Source organism: Mercenaria mercenaria, chromosome 2, assembly GCF_021730395.1.
Source record: "Mercenaria mercenaria strain notata chromosome 2, MADL_Memer_1, whole genome shotgun sequence".
NCBI classification, from domain to species: domain Eukaryota; kingdom Metazoa; phylum Mollusca; class Bivalvia; order Venerida; family Veneridae; genus Mercenaria; species Mercenaria mercenaria.
Genome location: NC_069362.1, coordinates 74,482,702 through 74,491,535, shown reverse-complemented (window position 1 = coordinate 74,491,535; position 8,834 = coordinate 74,482,702).

Here is an 8,834-nt window from a genome sequence, read left to right as displayed (position 1 = left end):
CATAAACTGCTAGGCCAATTTCATTCAAACTTCACAGGAATGTTCCTTGGGTGAAGCTCTACAAAAATTATTCAGAGAATTGAATTCCATATAGAACTCTGGTTGCCATGGCAACTGAAAGGAAAAACTTTAAAAATCTTCTTCTCAAAAACTAGAAGCCCTAGAGCTTAGATATTTGGTGTGAAGCATTGCCTAGAGGACCTCTACCAAATTTTTTCAAATCATGACCCCGGGGTCAAAATTGACCCCGTCCCAGGGGTCACTTGATTTTACATAGGAAAATCTTTAAAAATCTTCTTCTCAAAAACCAGAAGACCTAGAGCTTAGATATTTGACATGTTGCATTGCCTAGTGGACCTCTACTAAAGTAATTCAAATCATGACCCCGGAGTCAAAATTGACCCCGCCCCAGGGGTCACTTGATTTTACATAGGAAAATCTTAAAAAATCTTCTTCTCAAAAACCAGAAGCCCTAGAGCTTAGATATTTGACATATAGCATTGCCTAGTGGACCTCTACAAAAAAAATTCAAATTATGACCCCCGGGGTCAAAATTGACCCTGCCCCAGGGGTCACTTGATTTTACATAGGAAAATCTTTAAAACATTTCTGAAAATAAAACAGAAGGCCTAGAGCTTAGATATTTCACATGTAGCATTGCCTAGTGGACCTCTACAAAGTTTGTTCAAATCATGATCCCCGGGGTCAAATTGACCCCGCCCCATGGGGTTACTTGATTGTACATAGAAAAATCTTCAAAATTTTCTAAAAATAAACCAAAAGGCCTAGAGTTTAGATATTTCACATGTAGCATTGGCTAGTGGACCTCTACAAAATTTATTCAAATCATGACCCCCGGGGTCAAATTGACCCCGCCCCATGGGGTTACTTGATTGTACATAGAAAAATCTTCAAAATTTTCTAAAAATAAACCAGAAGGTCTAGAGCTTAGATATTTGACATGTAGCATTGCCTAGTGGACCTCTACAAAATTTGTTTAAATCTTGACTCAAACATTGCCTAGTAGACTTCTACAAACTTTGTTCAAATCATGACGCCCGGGGTAAAATTGGCCCCGCCCCAGGGGTTACTTGATTGTACATCGGAAAATCTTCCAAAAAAGTTCTAAAAATCATCAGTTTGACATTTGAAATATGTAGCTCATATTACTCAGGTGAGCGATCCAGGGTCATCATGACCCTCTTGTTATTATTTGCAGTTGTGTAACCAGGCTCAAATTGATCACAGTGTATGTCGTCTTCTTCTAATTAATTTAAATGTGAACAGTTAAGCGCCTCGTCTGGATATGTAGGGTGCACAAACAATGAAAACCTAAGACATGTGCATAGATACCCTAATGTCGTGGTTTTAATTACTTTTTGAGCAAGTTTGCCTCTATACATTCTGAAAACCTGATTGAAACAAGTCGTTTTAGCAGAAATATACATATATACATTTACCCTTTATTTGACATATATTACTGAACATTCAGATGTATGTTCCTGCCTTGGAACAAGTGTAGATAATGTGTTTGTTCCTTCTTGGAATTTATTTGATGGGTTCCTACTTGGAACTAACAGTTTCAAAGTACAAAATTGAATGCAGTTACATGTAGAACTAAAGTACTTGAAGCTTGGTGCAGATTTATGTTTCTGCTTAGGAATTAATGCCCAATGTGTTATGTACATCCAGGTAAATGACCACTGACAGCAGTGCCTGTACTGTATATTTTTTGCAGCTACTGACAAACCAGATAGAATATTAAAACTACCTGCACTAAGGCTACCTGAAAGAGACTGTCAAAGCAACCAGTGAGAAGACCTATATTGGTATATTCTAAACTACATTGAAATTGCAAATGTAGAAAATTGAATCTCAATTTTAACAATAGCTTTCCTCAAGATATACTGCCTCAGGCAAAACCTTTTGTTAAATTCTTTTACCTTTCAGGTTTAATTTTGTTTGTCTACATGACATGCTCAAGGTCCATGCTTTTCCATGGCATTCATGTATAAAGTGGACAAATGTTTGTTTAAGTTTATTACCCAAGGCTGTATTTAATAAAATTAGGATAGTAGTAGACAGTCTAAGGCCATTTCTTAACAACTGCACAATTTTTATTCATGTAATAGTGTTGCTTCGAATGTTTATTTACCCCGCCCACTTTTTCCCAGTTTGAGAGTGTACCACTCTTCCAATATTAATCATCAGAGTGTACTGATATACTGTCATTTTAATGTATATGAAGTTTACAATATCTGCTGAAAATAACACCTGAATATCTCAACTAATAAAAAAATGTTTTAGCTTTTTGGTGAAGTTCATCCATTGAAAATCAGTAAATTTGATCAGGTCAATTTGTGGCTCTGTGATGTAAAAAGTATTCAAGACAATTTAAAATGCAAAATGTTGTGTGCATGTCCATTGCGTACTTATTTTATCATGAAAGTTTCAGGTAAAAAGTTTGAACCATTTTTATAAAATAACGGAAATTGTGTTCCTGGCTGGTCACATGTCAAATTACCCCACCCACTTTAAATGTGAAGTAAGTCAAAACTTGTAACAGTTACACTTGTTAATTAAACATAATACATGTAGGTATATTGCCATAAAATATAAATAAAATAAATAACATTTTGCGCAGACAATTAAATGGGACCCCTCTTACTTTCAGTTAAGCCTGTAATATGTCTGCTTATACTGATTTTAGTGAGCATATAATGCCATGATTTATAATTTCATATTAACAACATTTTTACAAATTCTTCAGTAATTCATTATAAATTCATGTTTAAATGTTACAGTAACTGTTATAACTAGATGCCCACGTGCGATATGTCTAGCCCGTCCTTTGACCTTGACGTTTGAGATAGAGTCCGCCTCATTGAGTTAAACATTCGTGCCAAATATAAACAAGACTCCTCAATTCATGTAAAACGAATTAACTGCTGCTAGCTTTGTATGAATCGATGAGTCATCTCGGTGAGGGAAATTCAAAACATTGAAGAGTTCCATTCTTGCTGACTGGCACTCGGGTACATTTTTGCTATTTTGTGGGGGAAAAAGCGAGATGTCTAGGCTGACATTCCATTCATATCCTGTAGTTCAGTAGGGCCTATTAAATAGAAAAATGCAAACAAATTTGACATTGTTCATGCAACGGGATTACAGGCTGCCCAAGTGCAAATTGATGATTTTGGCGTGTTATTTTTAAAGGTTGGGGTACAACTTTCGTTTTGATTAATTTCTTTATTCTTGTATGATTCCTGATTTTGTCATAAATGAAAAGCACAAAGCATGCACACAATTTATAAAATGGACATCATAATTCTGCACATTAGGCCTCCTAAATATACTTAAACCAAATAACTGACGATTTCTCCACATTTCTGAAGACATTTTTCTAGCTGTACTTGTTGAGCATCAAAAAAATACACACCTGTGCCATGTGAGTGCCGTTTTGAAACCCCTTACCATCTTTAAAAACGAGTCATTCTTTTAATATAACAAATTAAGGCTTGGAATTTGAACTGGTTATTGTAGGAAGACATGACTACGATACTGTATCAAAAATGAATACATTTGGAGTATTTACTGAGTCTTTTACGTGTTCTTTTGACATTTGACATTTTTGAGTCAAACGTTCATGTTTAACTCGCCGTATTTTGTTTATTTCAAGATGAAATGTTGTGACACTCACAGAACATAGTCATCAATTATTCACCAGGGCGCAGATATCTTTCATTTTACAAAAAGTTTTTAATTACCGGAGATACGATAAGAAATACTTACACCACCGCTCCTCCAAAATCGCTTATCGAGCGCTGTATGTGCGAGTGCCACCTGTACTTGGGAGCGCCGGTACCAGGGTGTGTAATATAAAGCATCAAAACCTCTATTTTTATTAAGTTGGAACGAAAGTGTTTGCTTTAGATCTAATTATAATTCTCGGAACAGTGTAAATGTAGTGATTTTAAAATCTTTAAATGGAGCTGGAGGTGAAATTTTTAGTGCTTGGGGCACTCAAGTTGCCCGAGTCAAATGTTTAAAATTGTGGAAATAAAGCATAGTCTGATTATTCAAGAAGTTGATTTTTTATTTTTACGCAAGAGTCTATCTTATTGTTAGTTCTATAAGAATATCAGAAAGTCAAAAACATTGTCCAAGTTGAATTCAAGATGGCTGCCATATTGTTTCGTCGGATGAATTTTCAAATCCGTAAGATATGTATTTATTTATATTTTGCTTCAGAAGTCAATTTTACAAAATAAGAGATGAGGACATATGTTGTTTTAGGTAGGTTGTATGAGTTTCATGATAAATAGAATAACGGACAACTGTCTTTTGATATCGATGTTATCAGGCTCGACAGGTATGGGCGGAAGGGGTTCGGTTCCTTCAGCCCTTCCACCCCATATCAACCTCGATATGATAACATTGATATCAAAAGACAGTAGCCTGTTATTCTCTATCAATGTGATTATGTGAAGAGCATTACTAGATCTAACGGAATTCAGCTTATGTAACTTGAAAAACGAGCAATATGAGAAAGTAAAGTAAATATATTACAGAAAAGCAGGCTTAGCATTATAGGAAAGCCGGTGGTGACGTCATATGTTACAGTTTATATCTTCGCACTGAACAGCATACTACAAACATTACATATTTCTTAGTTCACATGCCACGGTGACAAGATGGCAATTAAATTACTACAAAAGGATCCTTAAATACTTATTCTAAGCTAAGATAGGGCAAAGTCTGTTTCTGCTCCAGAAAGATACCATTCTAGAAATGAAAATAAAAAAGGCTATGCTGCATTATTATTTCTACTGCACAAAGTGTTATTTCGGATCTTCAGTATATTGCAACAGGTTTTTGCTAAAATTCTCATCGTAGCAGAATGGGTAAACAGAATCTGAAACATTTCATTGTCAGTTGATATCTCAAGAAAAGGCTTTTCAAAAAGTAAATTTCTATCAACAGAGTAAGTTTTGCAGTTTAACAGAACATGCATTTCATTTTAAATGAACGTATTAATTCTAGTATTATCATAGTTAATTAAGACAACGATTTCAGTGATAACGTATTGTTTTCCATTGGTCTAAACTGATGAGGTTCCAACCCATATCTCATTGAATGGCTTCATATGGGGTATATTTGCCTGTGGAAAGGTAGAAATTCATTGCTCTGTGATAAACTACAGAAATACAGGAAAGATCGTATGCCCAAAACCAGCCGCACCATATTTAATAAAAAGAGCTACATATGAACTAAACAATTTAGTACATTCATCGTAAAGCACTGTACGGTAACTTGTATTTAGAAATGGGAAGGCCCAAGGCACGTCCCGCACTCTGCAGCCATTCCTGCAGTGATATTATATTCAAGATGCTCTGTTAGTAAAATACCAAGATACAGATATTTGCCTTCATAGTCTATGGCTGACTGACAACACTGAAAGTTAAAGTTTGAACAAAACATTACCTTTTCAACATTGACAGACATTCTATTTGAAATACACATCGCATTTAATTATGCTAGCATGTTCTGTAGTTCAATTTCATTCTCTACATTATCATCAGCATATAATAGTATATTCGAGGTAAGAACATGTGTCATTGCATCCATATGATGGAACATTTGTTGCATGTTGAAGCTCATTTTCACTATTGAGCCTGCTTCCCGTCCGTCGACAAGGACACTTTTCATTTACCTGATCGACAATTATATTTTAACAACCTGGTATAAATTAATAGGGATGTTCTGTGGAATGTCCGCTTCCAAAATTATCAAAGCAGTTCAATTTCATGCTAAACTATTGTTGCAATGGAAGCCAGAAGGAAAAACAAAAACACTTTTTGTTCAAAACTTCATTGCCCATTATTTATTTAGTATTTATCATTGTTTAGCAGTCCTTAAGCAAGTGTGTTCAAGTCGTACTGATGCGGTCAAAGTTTGCCCCGCCCTGTGGGTATTTGTCTACTTTTAAATAATAACATTAAGTTCAACTGCCTTCAAAAATGATGCGTAATTTAATTTTTTCCGTCCACTAAGAAAAAAAAAGAGAACTATATTATAAATAAAAAAATAAACAAGCAAACATGACACGAGGGTCATGCCTGTATTAGTGCCAGGAGTGAAATGTCAATTATCTCGAATTTTGGACTTACTTCTTGCGTAAGGCCGAATACCTGCAGTTATTAACGACTGTCAAAGATAATCTTTTTCTTGCATACCAAGCAGGGATTTCCGGTGTTTTCACTACTACCGGAAAATTCAGTGTTTCACAAGGGGTTGTAAGTCTGACTGTATACTATAAGATTCTCGTGCTGTAAACGACGTAATAACGAACTGCATATATCGACGCCTCAGAATTAGAAGGGCGTAAGTGAAAATCATAGTTTTCGGCAAAACAAAAAAAACTGTCTATGACAGATACGCCCTTCTAATTCTATAGAAGAAACAGAAGGGCACAAGTGGACCCTTCTAGTACAACATTTAAGTGCAGATGCGCCCTTCTACTTACTATGATTCTGAAAAACTCTTTACTTACGACCTTTTATTACTGGTGAATTTGGTCAACACAGCAGTTTGTAACCAATTTTTTAAAACATTTTTAATAGGATTATGCCCCTTGGTATGTAGTTTTAAAAAATGTTTAATTCATAAAAGGGCGTAACTAATACTTACGCCCTTCTTATTCTGCGGCGTCGAAATACTAAAATAACTAAGGCTTGTAATACCATAACCAGTTCTCTCTTGCGATGAACCATATGAGTTTTGTGACGCAAAGAAACAGCCAGCACCAAATGTATTTATAGTCATGGTCTTGATGTCAATTAATTCTCTAATTGACATCTGTCCTAACATGGCAATTCCAATGTGATACATATAATATTCCACGTAAAACACAAGTAGACGACACCCACTGCAGACACCGTTCCACTGCAAAATATGCCTCACATTTGCTTCTTGATTTTTAATTCCGATCATAACATAGCTTGCAAAACTACAAATAAATCGAAAGAAACCAAAAATGTGTAATGCCGTACAAAGAGCCATATCTTATGGTATATTACCTAGTATCATCAGATCGTGAGCAAGATTATAATTTGTCATTACATAATGTCACACAGTATGAAGTGAAAGTCTGTCTAGTATATCATGTAAGCAGGGTATCAAATCTGTAACTGGTAACATATCAGAACAACCTACATTCTCACAACATCAGGTGTATGTACAATGGCTTTCAGTGTATACATTTGGATTATACAGATAGCTTAAAAGCAACAATGAAAAACAATGAATGTCATTAACATGATGTGAAATCTTTGTCATATGAAGAATCTGAATCTAACATGCACGCAAAATACATGTTACGCAAATTGTACTGTAACATAAGCTCCACCATTTCCTTTACAAATGTTTACATTCAATTTTCTTTAGGCAATAGTCTTTCATACCGTATACGAAAGTTAGCCCGTGAAGTTCGTTCAATACGAAAATATCACATGTAAGCATAAGCATTTCGATAAAAATCTGAACATTGGCCATGTCCAAAATCTTTATACATGAATACCCGTACGAACTTAACCTCTGTGGAATGGTGTTTTTGAGTAAACTAAGTGACATTTCACCATTATTTACATTGCATATAGAAAGCAATAGTAAAATCGCAACTAATTGTATACAAACGTGTCAGTTTACAGTTTGCATAATCTTGCATTTGAATGCTTATATTAACAGCACCAATACATGTCACGCTGACTGTGATGACAAGCTCCACCTTCATTTAATGTTTACATTCACATTTCATGCAATCCTTTCAAGCCATGTAGTATTTGTTAGCTCCAATATTGTTCAATAACAGTAAAACTATCTGACATCCGAGGCATAAACTGACATTTTAAGACACATCAAAAAGGACCCTATAAACGATTTGCCGAAGTTACAAAAATATCCATACATTGTATACCCGTTACGGACCCCTGTGGTATTTGTGTTGTTTTTTTCCGAGTGCAAATAATAATCTTAATAAACGCATATATCTTCATTGCAATATAGAAACAAATACTAAAATTACTAAGGCTTGTAATACCATAACCAGTTCTCTCTTGCCATATCTTAGTGGTATATTACCCGTATAATCAAGTTAAAGTATCGTCAGATGCAAGATTTAGTACTGTGTTCATTACCAATAATGTTTACTAACAATATGAGCGCAAGTGGAATGTTCTGTTCTATAGTAAATATCAATATATGCAAGGTAAGTCGAAAATCTGTTAACTGGGCTCCTGAACAGTGTCATGACAACAAGCCCTTACAACTTCTACAAACCAGTTTTATGATTCAGGTGTCATTGTAAACCTAAAGTGACGACCTTTCCTCCAGTAATACATTTACTTTGCATACAGATAGCGATATAAACAGCAACAAAATTTGATAAGAACGAAACAAATGTCAATTGGACAGATGTGCAAGCATCTTTTGTCATATTGAAAGAAGCTTGAATATCTAAGCAAGTAACTTGTAAAATAATGTCTACGCTGAACATTGTGACTGACATAAGCTTCACCATTTCCATTTGAAATTGGTGTTTTACATCACTTTTAATAGCATATCCTTTCCATAATACAGATAAGCGATAGTTAAAACAGCAACAAAATTTGATAAGAACGAAACAAATGTCAATTGGACAGATGTGCAAGCATCTTTTGTCATATTGAAAGAAGCTTGAATATCTAAGCAAGTAACTTGTAAAATACATGTCTACGCTGAACATTGTGACTGAACATAAGCTTCACCATTTCCATTTGAAATGTGTTTTACATGCA